This window comes from Zonotrichia albicollis, chromosome 9 (assembly GCF_047830755.1).
Source record: "Zonotrichia albicollis isolate bZonAlb1 chromosome 9, bZonAlb1.hap1, whole genome shotgun sequence".
Taxonomy (NCBI): domain Eukaryota; kingdom Metazoa; phylum Chordata; class Aves; order Passeriformes; family Passerellidae; genus Zonotrichia; species Zonotrichia albicollis.
Window position 1 is genome coordinate 37,269,359 of NC_133827.1, and position 17,186 is coordinate 37,286,544.

The window sequence follows — 17,186 nt, forward strand, 5'->3', positions numbered from 1 at the left end:
TAAGGCCACACTGAGCTGTCGATTTTCAGGTTTTAACTTACTGCAAGTGTGTGGGTTTGAGGTCAGTTAAGATGCTGTAAGGTTCTTCTTTAAGATGTCATTTTGTCACCAAGGAGCTGGTGATTGTATTTGCTACATTGCATCTTCTGCTTAATTTAAAAATGTATAGTTCTGGTTCTTTGCTTTTTTTAATGTCAATTCTGTATGCTTTGAGACAGAGCCTGATTTCAATTACATTGTATAAGACTCGGAATAAAACCATTTGCTTTGGTGGAATTCTACTACATGACACAAACATGGCTGAGATGAGGCTGTGGCTGATTGTGGGACCTTCAGACCAAATGGTGCTTTCAGGCTCCTGCATTAGTCACTGCCATAAAGATGTTGCAGATCCAAACTCTGTTAGTTAAGCATGCAGAAACCACCTCATGCTGCAAATAAGAGATGGGAAAACACAAAGATTGTAAAGAGCCAAGTACTGATAGCTAAGCCAGAACAGATCTTGGGTTCTCTTTGCTCAAGCCTCATGGGTTCTACCAGTAGGGTATCACACGCACAAATGAAGTAATTCCCAAAGACAACCCAATGTCCAGGAAAAATCTCAAGGTAGAAACGAGGCTGTGTTTTCCACAAAATTGGCCACTGGTTTCTCCTGCACAGTCTCACAGACTGAGCACTGGCCCACCTTCTATCAGTCCTTCAAATCCACCTCTCACCATCAACCCTGTGGTGCACCCTTGCAGCCACAGTTTAATTACAGCTGCAGTAAATAATGACCCTAACTAACAACTCCTAATTACTGTGTTGAATGGCAGCTCTTGTGAGATAGCCTGGCACTGTCAGTGCTCCAAGAGTTTTTACATCCTCACCATTAACAGCTTGGATTTAAGAGCTCACACACTACATGCTCCAAAGGGTCAACCAGCAGTTTCTCCTCAAGCTATTGTGTTCTCTGGAAAAATCCCTCTGAGAGCTGGTGCTACCTGGCATAGGGTGAAGGAACACCTGCCTTACACAGACCTCAGCATCAAAGGCTTTATTGTCAGTGAATTAACACTGCATTAGGAAGGAAGGACAAAAGGACAGAAAAGGCTCATCTAGATCATTAGACCTAGCAGAGACAGGACAGATTAAAAAGGAAGTCTGAGAATGAAACGAGAGTTACACTCTGACTTTTCTTTGAAAATTTAAAAATATCTTCTGCATGAACAATTCTCCTGGGTATCAGCTTCAGAAGTAACTTTAAAAAATTCTCATGTCATTTGTGGTTGATGTAATGCAAGAATCCTTTCTTACAGTCTTTCAGTGAGATACAGGGGAAAAAAACTGGACTCCCACTCACAGACAGATTTTTTTTTCCTCTTTGCACACTTGTCAAAGAATATGTCTTTTCCTCTTCAAATAGCAAGAGCCTATTCACAGAAATTCTGTGAACAGAGCCTCCATTTCTCCTTCAGTGGAACATGGGCAATGTCAGGAGTGTTTCAAAAGACTATTAATAAAGGAGTTATAAACAGTAAGTTTGGATAAACACAGTAAAACCATGAATACTAATTCTGTAAGAATTAGGGGGGGTCACACATCACTAGGTATTTTCCCAGCACTTGATTATTTTATTTTCTCCCCCATTAACAAAACTACATAGATTGGCCTTGTAATTCTGAGATTTAATTGAGTCTGCATTCAAAGGCAAAAGACCAGATGATTCTGGCAAGATTCTGCAGCTCCTCTGAGTTCATTTGTTCCCAGGATTGTGCTGCAGATTATTTTATTTTTAAAAAATTTATGATAAAATACCCAACAAGTACTTCTGCCAGGGCATGGTTCACATTTTTCTCCTTAAGAAACCTTTATATACATCTGAGCTCTGCTAACTCAGAAAGATAGCCTGCTGTTTTCACTCAGCCAAAAATTGCTGAACGTCAGAGATACAGCAGGAAGAACATTTTGCTGTTTCTGTCACTCCCAACAAAATCTCTAACATTTTGTTTTATTTAATGGCTTCACTTTTCATAAGATGATTCAAACCCCTATAGGGGACCTACATTAGTCTGCTGACATTTTTCTGCTGGTATAATTATTATGTCCTTCTACAGTCTGCTTTTCATCTGTGCAGAATTTCTCCCTGGCACAGAAGAGTTTAGTTAAATACCTCAAAGTAGAGAACTAGAGAAGCCAGAAGTGCCCTTCAGCATAAGATAAGGTGGAGGGCAACTTATTGGTATAACTGTGCATGTGCTGGGATGCCTGGCAGCAAATAGCAGATGGACACAATGCAACTAAGAAAGAATTCCCTACACTAAAAAAAATATTGGGAGGTGATGGGAAAGGAATGTTTACCTCTCTTTTACACTCCACCAGGTAAAACATGTTACATGTTTCAGCCACTTAGACTATAGCAGGAATGGGGATTTCTTACACGCTGTAATATAAATATAAATAAATTTTAATATATATATCTAAATAAACTTATATATAAATATATATAGATCACCCCACTAACCATAAATCCTAACAATATGGTTACTCCATGCAAAGGCCAACACTTACAGTTTTGTATGCAAAACAAATAAGTTTTTTTGAGAAAGAAATAGACCCCACTGGGGTCTAAGAGTCTAATATAATTCTAATATACAAATGTACTGCTAAATACTTAGAGCCTGAGCTTTGGTGTTTTTAGGGATAATCACATTTCAACTCAGCTGTACTTTTAAGCCAAAGTTACAGCTGGCCCCTCAAACATGCCTTGTTGCTAAGCAGGTGCAAATCTGAAATCAGAATAGAGCACTTGGGATATAAAGAAGGCAAATCCACCTCCTCAGATTTAAAGACAATATTGCCTTGGTAACAGGTAACACATGTGAAGTACGTGGTTAATTACGGCTTCCAGTTATAACAGCGACAAAACAGAAAGGAAAATGAGAAGCACTGTAGCAAAATATAGACAGCCCTTAATAGTCAGGTAGCTTAAAACACCCTGGTATACACCATGAAGCAATTGAAGAGACAACTGTGCAGGTCAGGTGGAAACAATGAACAGAAGCCTGGAAAACTTAGTTAAGCACAGTGCTCTCAATAGGGCAAGAAAGGTCTCTGAGAGCTCATGCCCTGCTCACTGGTGAGTGAGGAGTAAGGGGATGAGAAGATGAAGTTTTCTGAAGCTGTTTTAAAGGAAGAGGGCAACTGCATCCACAGTCTTGAAATCCTGCACTGCCATTAAGCACAAAGCTTACACAAAGCTGAAATGGACACAGATCCTGTCACCAAACACCTTTTGTCCTTCCTTCCCCACCAAGTCACTCTGACCTCACCTGCCCCTTTCAGAAAAAGTACGAGATGTGAGCACATTATGGAGCTGGGAGAACTGAAACAGGGTCCTTTCAGCACAATAAGCAACCACTTTGACAGCAAGAAATGGAATATGAAAACAACCACATAAATAGCAGTAGATGAAACAGACCCTGTTTACACTGTGGAACACACAGCTCACTAAGACTAAAAGTTGAAGAAGAGGCCAGTGAGAAACATATGAGTGTTAAAATCTGAATAGTACTGCAATAAAAGCGTTTTAAAATCTAAAAGTATGTATAACCTAAAGAAAGGAGGAATATCTGTCTCTACTGGTCACATTGATGGATATTAGGTTCCCATTATATTCATAGCAGGCAGATTTCTGACTCTCAATTAACTAACAAATAAGTAACTTTTTAAAGCTTCCTCTGATTGAATGGGAAGCTTTGAAATAGAAAATATTTCCATTTATGACACACAATGTCTACCTCAAACCAGACAAAGTGGATTCATCTTTTCAAGAAGCTTTTCATTACAGAAAATGATGCACTTCCCTGTTTAGGGAAGTTTGTGTTTGGATATTGAGTTGACACTTGTAGGGACCAGTGGCACATGGCTATTCTCTTCTGAAGGGATTTTCTTGTATGTAAAGGACACACAGCACCAGGAACAGCACAGTCACTTGACACATGTCCACAACTAAGTGTTCAAACCCAGCTTGGGGGAAGAGCACTAAAGTCAAAGCAGAGCAGGCTCACAGTATCTAGAGTCAAGCTGCTTTTGTTCTGATACATCCAATTACATGCCTTAATTCTTGCAGATTTTGATTCAGTGCTTTTAAAAGGGATGATGAATATTTGCCAGAGCCTCAGAAATCTGCCCAGAATTCTTCAGATTTTTGCAGAGGTCTCTGGTACCCTGTGATAGAAGACATGACCCAAAATTCTGGGGTTAAGCTAAAGCTGACCCAGTAGCCTAGAGATGAAAGAGGATCAGTCTATCCAGCCACACATCTTTTAAGACAGCCAGCAGGTTTTGGACATTTCCAGAGGCACAGTGATAAAATATCAGCCATATTCTCTTACTCTGAACTATTTATATAACTCTACAGCAGAGCTTTTCAGTAGATGCAGAAATCTAGTTATTGATCACTTGTAATGCTTAATTCAATTCTGAGAGGAAATGGCCTACATTTCATAGATACATTTCATTAAAAGACTATTTACTCATTTTGCATTTTGTAAATGCTTTAGCAGAGAGATATCACTGCCAGCTCATAGGATAGTATGATGAATTGGAAGATTTGTTACCAGTCTCTAACAAAATGTGAGGAAAATTATGTTAGTAAATAAAGTAATTAATAGAATCACAGTAAAATGGGCAAAGAATGGACTCAAAGGTCATCCAGTGTATCTCCTTGTCTTAAGGAAGGCTCAAATAACTTTACATTGCATTAGATAAACGTTTGGCTAATTAAAGATGTCTAATGACGCTTTACAGACCACCTCAGAAAACTCTGCATCGTTACACAGTTGACAGATATTTTTTTTTTATTATCTAGTCTGAATATTTTTTGCTGGAGCTGATGCTCCTTGCAATCTGCCCTATCACCTGCAATACAGAAAACAGCTTAGACCCTTCTATCCTACAAGATCCTTAAAGTTTTCAGAAACTCTGTATTCGTCCATCCTCTAAGGTCTGGTTTGTGTCCATCAGTCAGTCATTGTACATCTTATTCTCGAGGCTCTGGTCACTCCTGCTGCTGCTCTGCATCCTGCTCCACGTGCAGTACACAAAATTAAACAGTAGATATTGAGCCAAGCTTTTACCAGGGCAATTACTTGTACCTGCAAGAGTTAACTGTGAATCTTGCGCATCAAAGCCTTGGCTTGCTCGGTTCATGACCCAACATAACTCCTACCTCTGTCTTTGGAGACAAGTTGTCCCCCACTTTGAGGTGAACTCTTGCTAAGGTCTCTGAGTGCATTAATACAGCTGGTCTTGCACTCCATTAACCACAGCTCCAGCATTTCCCTGCCTGCCTTGTGAGAATGCCATGAAAGCAGGCCGGCCTCAGCAAAGCCCTGTCAGTCTCTAACACCTACAGCTCCTTATCTGACCACAAAAGAAGCTGCTCGGTTGTAAAAGAAAATTAGACTCATTCAATGTGATGTGCTCTCAGTAAACCCACACCAGCAGTTATGTATCTCTCTGTAACGTTAGAGTTACTTACTTAAAGCACTCCAGTGCTTTAATTATTTCTTTCCCTTTTTTTGACAGCTGAGGCTGAGCTGCATAATTTCTGAAGACAGACACTGCATTTGGTTTTTTCTCTGTTTTCTAGTCTGTTTTCATCCACCTTCTGCTAGCTTGTTACACCTGATGAGTAATGGCTCCACATCTCTACAGACCATTTGTCTGCTGTCCTTGTTGAAGTTAAACAGTCCCATCTGATCCAAGAAGTTCTAATATCTTTAATCCATTAAATTCCTTTTGCCTGTCCCCCTCCCTCCTTTTCCCAAGATTGCATCTGCCAAATGATGGAGTTCAAAGTAACACACTCTTTTTTTTTGCCTGACCTTTCCAAATAAGATTTATCTCTTTTCTATCAATATTCCAGCATATTTCATCAAGGATCTACTACACTAAGTCAAATACTTGGTACGTATTAAAAATTCTGGGGATAGATCTTGTGCTGGCTGCTAAATCAGATATTCAGGCACTAACACAGGACGTGCTCCAGCAGATGTAGAATGGAAAGGGAGAAGCTGAAAAGGTTTGGAAACAAAAGGAAAAAATGCATCTTTAACTACAGTCAAGAAGAAAACCTGCATGAAGTTTCAGACACAACTGGGTACCATGGAATGGAGCCTTCTTGAACACACTGTAACATCCAGTTAGGGCCGCACGATTGTTCAAACTTCTGATCTTGCTTCAATTTTCTGGGCAAACCCTCTTTCAAACTCTGCACTGGAGATTTTTGAAATAATTTATGACTAATAGCTGACTATTTAATGGCTTGAGTACAGAGATTGTTAGTGAAAATAAATTTGCTTTTAAGTCCTAGCCTCGATTCACAAAAGCAACAACAAATATTTTATTCATACACCTATGATTTAAAGCTTAGCCTGAAGATAATGCCTAAGATCCTGACCTGCACTTCACAGATTCACACAGGATTAAGATCCTTTTGTTGCCACATAAGCCTTCTATATTTTATGACTTTTCCTATTTTAATAGTGCAGCTGTATATAGCGCCTTGGGACTTTGTAGAAAAAACTCTATCAACATTCATGCTATTAAAAGCATTATGAGGTACTGTAAAATTTATTTACATTGCTATTATCTCTCTTTAAAAGTTTAAATGAATCACATTCTCAGGTTCAGAGTGAGTGGGGCATCAGATCTAGAAAGTTGTGATAGATCAAGTAGAAGGTTATAGCAGCCATGACTGAGGAGTTAATAAAATAGAACAGGGGGAGTTGGAAGGGACTTGTAAAAATCATCCAGTCCCACCCCTGTCATGGGCAGGGCCACCTTCCACCATCCCAGGTTGCTCCAAGCCCCATCCAGCCTGGCCTTGGACATTTCCAGGGATGCAGCAACCCCAGTCTCTCTGGGAAACCTGCTCCAGTGTTTCATCATCATAAAACATTTCTTTTTACCTAATCTAAAATTACTCTCCTTCAGTTTAGAACCATCCATGTTGTCCTATAGCAAGACCCACTTTTTCACTCCTCTTTCCTTAAAGAGAGAGAAGAGCAAGTGGCAGACCCCTGTTCAAAGAGAAGCACTCGTGGTCCATGCAGGGATGTGTTCCTTTGTCCCTTTTGTCACCTCTATTCCAAAATATTATGGCATGTAAAGTCTCATAAAAATCTACCACCATCTATGTGTTCTGGTTTTGCTGCAATTGGGCTGCTGGAAAAAAAAAATCCTGAGATTTTATGCTAAATATATTACTGCCATCAAGCTGGTGTATAATGGAAAACATCCTCCTTCACAAAACTCACCAGCATAACAGAAACCAGCATGAGCTCCCCCAGCAAATGACTCTGCACATCACAACGAGGTCCAGAAATCTTTGCTTTTTTTCCTCTGGCCTTACAGAGAAGGAAACAGAGATGAAAACTTTTTTCAGATTTTATATGGATGGTGTCATAACAGCTATGAGGAAGGAAGGTTTTGTGAAGAAAATAAACTTGCAAGATTGGAGGTCATGTCCTGACAAATGTGTAGGGAGGGGAACTGCCTACAGTTCATGAAACATTGGCACACGTATATCAAAGAGGAAGTTAATTCCATAAATACATTCTAAAGTCACTGCATCTGAACACTTAATTTACTTCTATGCTCAGCCACAATTTATTTATAATCTTTATAAATATGAGGTGTTGGGAAAGCAGGTCAACATAAATTATTATTCAATCTATAACCACATCAAAAAGTAGATTAACACCAATTCTTAGCTTTAGATGTCTTTGACATTAGTTACCTCAGCAATTCGATGGCCATGTATTTGTGGGCTATCAACTGTTTTCCACGATTTTTTTATTTTTAAAGAGAAATGGTAATTGACAGGAGCTTAACAGAGGAAAGCATCTCTTTTATAATAGAAGTACCAGCAAGGGTGATGGAGTTGTTAAAGCCAGCTTTAATTTGTTTGATATCTGGAATCAAAGAAATAAAGCATAGCCTACAATCCATGCCTGTTTCTGTTACAGAACCCAAGCTGTACTTTTCCATTTGGAAAGGTAATTGTGATATGGTCTCTTGCAAGATTTAAAGTCTATTCTCTGCCAAAAGGCCCAATGTTCCTTCCACTGATGTCAAAGGCAAAACTAAAAAAAGCTGCCATTGTTTCTATATAGTCTCTTTATTCATGGCACCAGAGATGAAAGAAACAAGAAAAACATCCCACCTTTTCAATACTTGCTGCTATGAAGTATTTTCAAGCACTAAACATTATCCAGCCATTTTCAGTTGCTGCATTTCTAAGGCTCAATCTTTATTCTGTACGTGAAATAACCTCACCTTAAAACCTGCCTCAGAAACAGCCTCTGCTGACACACTGCTCCCAAGGGCTTTTGTTCCAGAGGGAAAGCATATGCTGCTAACCACAAACCCAAGCTGATTAATACACAGGCTCCCCTGATCTAAGCATGCAACTATTGCTCCATGTTTCACAGCAAAAGACAAAGTTGAAACCATGTCAGGAAGATGTTTTCATTATGTCAGCTCTTGCGGTAATGTGTTTTTCCAGCCAGCAGAAGCCAAGGGAGACAACTTCTTTTCAGGGATACCAGACAAGCATGTGGAATTAGCTCTTCATTGGTGAAGCCTTCTCTTTGAATCTGTTTGGCCAATTTTCCTGCCTTTTAAATAATCTGCAACTGGAGATGAATGTCAGCAAATTTCCAAGCCCTTTGCCCACTTCTCTCCAGCACATTCAATTCATAACTGTGCAAGTATGGATTTGAAGGTCCAAAATCCTTGCCTGCTGTTTTCAACTGTTTCATTCAGGATAATAAAAGTTTTTACTTCTTCCTATAAACCTTGTATGTAAAAAAAATATTGGAAGATGAGAGTCAGAACTTTGACTTGTCATTCTTCCTTCAGCAGATGATTTGTATTCAGGGAGTTCATGCATTTTTAATAATATAGTTCAAATGTTAGGAAAGCAGAATAGGATTTTCCCTTTCTCTTAAGATTTTCCTTTGTATATTTTGTCTAGTTTTCAGGAGACAGGAGTTTGCACAGAAATTTGGAATCTCCTTGCATTGAATTGTCTGTGTAGAAATCATTCCTGAAAATCCATTCCACAAACCCCTTAAACCCAGGATCTTTCCCAAATCAAGAAAGATTTAAGTTTATTTTTATACTAATGAGTGGCTAATCCTCAAAGAAGATATGGTCTGGATGGGTCTCCTCAAGTAATGAATTATATTTTAGCAGTGTGATATGAAAATTCCAGATATGTCTCCAAGCACTAGTCTTCTTAAGGGAATACAAACTAGAAACACAACTTTCATATCCACCAAAACACAACTTTCTTGACCTTCTGTTCTTGGTTTTAAACTTCGGTATGCAAAAAGCACAAAACTCAAAAAAGAACCATGAACTTCTCACAAAGGCATGGACAATGAGGGAAAAAATCTAGTACTAACGCCAAAATCCAGTCTCTACAGCCACTGCAATGTTCAGTGGGACTGTGCTGTTCTTGAGAAAGCCATTTCATGAGGAAATGTTCTAAGACACAAAAGCATGTCATCAGATGTCCATCTTTTACTGCTGCTGGAAGAGGCGTTTCACTTCCCCAACATCAAAGGATTGTTTCACAATCAATTCCCATTTCTCCATATCTCCCACTTTTTTGTTGCCAGCAAAGCCCTGTTATCGTATTTTCAGAGTCTGGTTTTAGAGCACATGCTCCTTATTGGCCAGACTTTTTAAAGAAGAAAGATGGTAGAGAAAAGAAGCACTGCTTAAAGCATGGCATCCAAAGCATGGGATGCTATGGAAAGAAACGCACAAGAATTCATCTTCAGCCAATGGAGAAGAAACCTTCCTTTTATTACTAAAAAATTCCTGCATGAAATACATCATCCCTGTTACTTGGGGCATCATTCTAAAAAAGCTAAAATAACCTGTCTTTACCTGAAAGAGAATTGGTAACTCAACAAATATTTTTGAATGACAACATGCCCACTTAGTTCTTTTCGGCATGACTTCTGGCCAATTATTCCATTCTGTCTTTCCTGCTAGCCAACCCAGAGTGAGAGGAAATGCCTCCACAAGATATTGCACCTGCTGGAGAGCCTTTCATGAGGATTCCTCAGAATAACAGAATCCATTTTCAGAATAGGTTTTGAGCAAAAACCTAGACCTTTTTTGTGCTTGATTTCATCTGCATCCATGACTGAAATACTCCACTATCCCTTACAAACCAAATATTTCAATAAGAACACTTAAGCATTAATTAATTACTGGTATATAAATACTATCCTTTCAGCACTGGAGAAAGAATACAAGTACCGAAGCATAAAGATAGGGCACACAGCTGACTGGGTAACTTAGGTAAAAATAGAGGATATTCATGTTCTGCTGATAAACTCCCTGAAATGAACTTTTAAGGTGTTTAAGCTTATGAAATTTATTACATCAAAGGCAAAATATAACAAATCCAAGGAAAGTAAATAAGAAGAACTGACAAAGCTGTTTTACAATTCATGTTAATTCTAGATAGCACAAAACAAGATTCATTATGGAGGCTCAGAGAACAAACAGGTATAGATGTCTGTAAGAAGGAATCTTTCCCAGGATGCCTAAACAGACAGGCCACTGAATAAAAATACAAAGCAAGAGGTGTGATACACATTCTGTACTGAAATCCATTACAGTTGCATATATATTTCAGTGACAGACACAAAAAGAGACAGAACAGAGAAAAGCACAAACCTACAAATCATGTAGGTATTATTGAATTAGTCTGAGAATTCAAAGGGGAGAAATGAAGCTAAAAAAACCAAAAACCATCATGGTTTTTTCCTTTCAGTATCACCACAGTCCATAAGGTACAACAGATCAACAGACATCTCCATTTTTATTTTTAACTCTGACACACCAGGTACTACTGCTTTCCATCAGCAAAATAAAGATGAATTTACAAAACCCCTGTTCTTACTGTTCAAATCTGACCCTTTTCCTTCTTCAGGTATGTACACACGTGTGCTCCTATCCAGACTCAAGTCACAGATAGATTAAAAACAATTCTATGCCTGTTCCTTGGGGGAGAAAAATAAAATCAACAACATCAAAAACCCCACAGCCCTCCCTAAAAATAAAAACAGAACAAAACCAAACAAAAGGAGTTCAGAGTATTTAAGCACAGAGACCTGGCCCTGGGTATTTTTTTCAAGTAAAGCTTCTGCTGTGACACATGGCTCTTGTGCAGCAGTCTGATCTCTTTATGGCTCAGCTGCAGCCCCAAACACCCACCCTGGAGAGGGAGGACTCTGTTTCCCTGGCAGGAACAGCCCCCAGAAACACCTTACAATCACAATCCCAAGAAACATGGCTCTTCAGAGACACACCTCTCCCTTCCCTTCTACTTTCTGTGGCTGGAAACCATAATTTGTTGTTGCCTTGTATTAGAAGAATTAATTTCCTTCTTGGCACAGAATCAGTTCTTCTGTCCAGAAGGAGGGAGATGGATTCCTCCCATGCCCTTTACTGAGTACAGCCACCAAGTTAACCTGAGTCTGGACCTAAGGAAGCCAGAGGATGTACAAACACAAGTTAAAAGGAATCTGCAAGGGCATTTCTTTCTTTTTTTTTTTCCTTTTCCAAGTTTCCTGCACTGCAATCACAGCCTTATTTTTTTTAAGAGATAGAAATTAAATCTAATAGCAATGCATCTGCATCTCATTTGACAGATGTGTGTGAAGGAAAGGGAGAAGAAGGAAATGCAACACATGTATTTTAAGTACAATTTTTTTAACTTTTGACCAGAATTCCTAATCCTTAGAATTAATCCTATATGTATACACATCTAAACAAAAATTGAGAGTTGTGACTTAGCAATGTCCATCCTTCATCTCAGAAATCATGGATAAATGCACACAGGCTAAATTCCAGCTATTTCCACCCTTACTGCCACCCATCCACTGGGTTCCCACAACAGTATTCAGACAGACAATGGGAAATAGTAGTCTAAGTGTCTAACATTATTTAAATAATGTTTCATAAACCTGTAGTCCTCACTGAAAAAAAAAGAGGGGAAAAAGAGCAAGAGAGGAAAACTGCTTCTCAAGGTTTTGGTGAAACCAGGAATATCACCTGAATCTTCAGCCCTCCAGTCTGTACTTCTGAGCTGTATTTTAGTTTTGCCACACAGCCTACCCGAGTCATACTAAACCCAGAATTTCTTCAAACTAAGACTAGACCTAAGGAGCTGTGATGAAGTCTTATTGACTATTAAACTTCAATAAGATTCTGGTTAATGGTTCAACAATGAGCAGCAGAAGTCAAGCCTCTGTTTTATGCTATGAGTTATATACTCCTGACCACACAAAGACAATTCTACACATTTTTCTTGTGGCAAAACTGTGGCATATTTGGTGTTTTAATATTGCTTTAATGTCCTGGTGAGAACAAGAAATTCTATGGGTATACTGGAGCACCTCATTCTCACTCAAATCTCTCCTTCCTCCTAGATTTTTTGCTTTCTACAACAGAATTCCACTGATGCTGTTCCTGGATATCTGTTTCTATGTCCAGAAACATATGAAGAAATTAAAGGCAAGATGCTGTTGGTAAGAGAGAAGGTTCTGATTTCAGACTTGCTTTCAATTTTAATCAACATTTTGCTCCACTCCATGTGTTTTAACCACGAAGAACTGTATCTTGCCATTAACATGCTCAACAGCTTTTAATGAACATGTAATGGCCAATATGGTACCCAGCTACAAGACTTCTCAGTAATATATTGCATACGTGACTGTTCATTGCTAATGCAATCCATCTCAGTCCTGGGAGGCAAATGTGACTGAAAACAATTGTCTTCTACTTTTATTGGAACTGATTTCAAATGAATTTGTGCATGTGGAAATGGCAGGTCATGTCAAAAGGGACTTTGACAGAGGAATAAACGCTGCACCCAAAAACAGACTTTGATCCATGGCTGAGAAAACATCTCCAACAATTTCTTAGTGCAATGACAGTGAAATAATGAGAATGAAATCCAGACTGAGCATCATTCAGTATGTTGTTTAACTCCAAGTACTTAAACAGTTGCTTGTGAACCAATTTATTCATTATCTATTATGGACAGAGTTGGAAGCAGTGAGATAGGTCTGTAAATAATAAGCTGAGTGGGTTTGCTTTCTCTCTCTCTTATATGGCAGGATAACATTTGCTTTCTACTACTCTGATGGAGAAGTTCCAAGATGCAGTGATAAATTGAGCATATAGGTGATAGGGCCCTGGTATTACATGAGCAGCCAGTTTAAAAATTTTTGGAGATACCCCAGCAACACATCCCATCAGAACCTGCTGCTGCCATTTCTACATTTGCATAAGCCAGGCTGTCTCACAAACTGCTGCTCCTGCTCCTACAGTTTTCCCAAGCCAAACTCCTTCAATCTGTTGCAGTTTTGAAGGCCAAACCCCTTCAATCTGTTGATGCTGTTTCCAAGTGTGGCTGATGCTCCAGCAGTTGCCCAAGCCAAGCTCTGGAGTTTATTCTTAGCTTGCTCAGCTCTGCTCTTGGCTAGCTTTAGGCACCTAACAAGAACCCTAAATCATGAGCCTGCTCACCTCACACCCCTCTCAATTCAAACTGGAAGGGCCAGCCCTAAAGGTTGATTCAAATCTCAAATAAGTGGAACTAGTGAATTATCTAAAGGAGCAGGGATGAATCAGATCCCAGGCTCTCCACAAGGCTCCACAAAGGATTATCTCTTTCCTATTGAATCACATAACCAAAATGGAGAAACAATTCTCATAAGATGCATTTATAATAATTCATTTACATAATTCTTTTATTACTTTTGACATTCAAGTTGTGTCTCTAACATGGGAGGATGAGAGCTCTGTGGCCCAGTGCTCCACACAATCCCTACTGCATCCCATAGGACAGGGAGGGGTACCATAAAACTCCTGTGCATTCCACAGTCACATCTATTCCCTAGCAATGCTCTTATAGGTGTCATTAACCTCATTTAATGGTTTTGTTTCCTTTCTGACGTGCCCCTACAGAAACAGCAAAGGCAGTACCTCAAAAGAAGTCTTCCAGCAGCCCTTTTTCCTTCATAGTTGAGCAAGACATGGAACAAAGATGGGAAATGTGTTTTGTACCCGATCTGGGATGATTTTACAGTTCCCTCACCAGTTCTAGATGTAAAGCTGCTGCAGACCTGGTGCCTGTGACAGCAATGCCTCCTGCCTTGAGCTACACAACGCCTGCCTGGCCTAGTCTGCAGTAAGTTCACATCTATTCATATAAACCATGCAGCAAGAGGCAAACATCCCTCAGCCAGGATTATATTTTATAATTGCAGAGATGTCAGGTGAACAAACCACAGTGATTAAACTGATTGCCCTTGCCCTTTTCTGCTACACCTCAGCACCTGGGGGAGAGCAGCACACAGGCCAGCCAGGGAGCAGCCACCACAAAAATCAGACATTTTCCCCCTCCATCTTTACTTGCTGGATTCTACGTGCAAAATTATTTCATTCTGCATCTTGATAACCACATGTCACAGTTGAACAAGGATTCATATATCCCCCACCAGCATGTTCCCATTTCTGTCTGCAGAGTGTGTTTATTACAGCTGCTGCTTGTTACCCTCAGAACCCAGCTTTGGTGCTGCTGCTGATTTCACAAGGCTACACAATCAATGTAAACTTAAAAGAGGTTATAATTAAAAAGGAATATGTCAATTCATGATGGTCTGCTGAAACATTGGTTACACAGCTTGAAAATAATACAAGTAAATTGGCATAGAATCAGACTAAAAATATTCAACCCAAAGAACTGTTGAGGCTAACAGCAGGTATGGCTTTAATAGAGTCAGTCTCTGTGCTTGTTTTGAAATATATCTCCTATTGCCATCCTTTGTTTTAAGTGTCAAAAACATATGTAGGACCTCAGCAAAGAAGGGTCTAGGCCTTGAACTAATTCTATTTCATTTTTTCATTCTCTTTCCCATCCCCTTAAAACACAATGCAGTTATAAATACTGCTACAGATGTGAGAAAACAATAGCATTTTTTTGTGGTAAATGTTTAAATTTTTTTTATCAAACCACCAGACCTAGCATTTTTTATCTTCACAAAGCTTCAGAAACAATACCCAGTAACGATCAATCGTTATTGTACAGCCCATGAATACTAAAGACAGCAAATAACATTTACTTTGCTTTCATGTTTGAGGGTTTTTTCCTAAAAAGTTGTTCTTTGCAAAAGTTGCAATCATCTACCAAGCTGAAACAATTGCCTGGTTCTGTAACTTTCTTTATCTGTCACATACGCCAAGGTACATTTGGGAACAAAGTCTGCAATGCTTTATCTTCTAAATCTGTCACCCATTGAAAAGGATGACTACTTAGAAATATGTTTTTCTTAAATCTTAAACCCATTTTCAAAGTGCACACCCAAGTCTTAAAACAGTAAAAAAATACATAAATCCACAAAATTTCTACTGGAATAAAAAGCTTCCCTGAGTTTTCTTCAGATTCCTGTACACCATTCAAGTAATATATTGAATTTTCTGTATGAGTAAGTATATCCTGATACAACATTTAATAAATATTCATTTTTATTCATGAAGAACATGTTTAATCCCCTGAAGACTAAATGCACTGTGTAACAGAGAAACCAGAGCTGATCCTAAGGCATGCAGTACATTAACCTGTACCCACATCCTGAACAGTTAATACTCAGAAAAGCAGCCAGTGCTCCTAAGGACTGGAAGTAGTTTGATGCAAATGCCAGATACATATGTAAAAACACTGCTAGTATAACTGCAAATTAATTTATGTTGGAAGGATCAGAATGCTAAACACCTTTATTGGTGACAAATGATGTTTTTTCTATTCTCTGAGAGTGTATTATATGTCTCTTGTCAAGTTGTTGCTGAGATACCACGCTATCCAAGCACTTAAATTGTGATTTATAAAAGAAAAAGAAGACTACTGCATATATTATCACAGATTGTCTACCCACTGCTTTGCTACTTGCACCTATTGTTTACTAGCACAAGCAGGTACTGGGGCTGCCAACATTTCAGGGGCTGTATTTACCCCTAGAGTTGGTAACTCAAATAATAACAACTGCCTGGTTTAATTCTGCATAAGAGTTGAATTATTTCAGTACATGCAATTTCACTTATTAAAATAATGGGTGGTTTTTAGAAGAAAAACTCAAATGACATCCCTGAAAAATGCTCAAAACACTCAAAGTTAATTAGTACAACAACAATAGAATAGAGATCACACAGCCTCATTAAAAGAGAATATTTTGATCCAAAAAACAACCTCCACAAGCCAACAGCCGTGAAGTTATAAGCAGCAAACTGTCAGCCAATATACCAAAATCACAAACTCAAAGAAAATCAGCAAAACAAAACATTTTAATAAAACAAAACAACAAAACAGAAAACCATCACCAAAACTTTCCAATACCTTACTTTGATCTTTTTAGATTCACACAAATATTCTAGATGGAAAATACCCCTAAAACCAACCAAATATATGATCCATTTTGCATCAGTCTCAGGAGCTGCAGTCACAACACTTACTCTAGAGGGGAAATTTGCCATATTTATCACAAAGACCTCTGTCCACTATATTTCCTATCAATTGAGTTGTAAAGCATGTGAAATTTAACCTACACAGGTAATGAACTTTAGATGTGACTGAAAAAAAAAGGACAAAGGCATTTCCTCACAAGTATCAACAGCACATTAACCATATTATCATTGGTTAAAATTAAACAAGAAGGCAGTTCATAATTTTTAGGAACCAAAATACCTTAAGAAAGAAAATAAATCTAGCAGAGAAAATAAACCTGAGCAATATAATCTGCTAACAAGTGATCTTAGTGCCTTGGGCAGTCTTGAACAGCAAGAGCTGAACTGCTGACTAACCACGATCAATAATACATCAACAAAGACATGGTAGATCTTTAAAATCCATAGTGCTTATTTGAATGGGGTTTTAGGGTCATGAAAAGCAACATGACCCAAATTGTATTTACTTCTCTCTGAATTAATCTGAAAATTACTTCAATACATACAGACTTCATTTTTACCATTTTGGGCCATTAAGTGGGATATAAAAATCATGTTAGATAATTGTATCTTTTGTTGTTTTTATACACACCCCATGTTTTTAG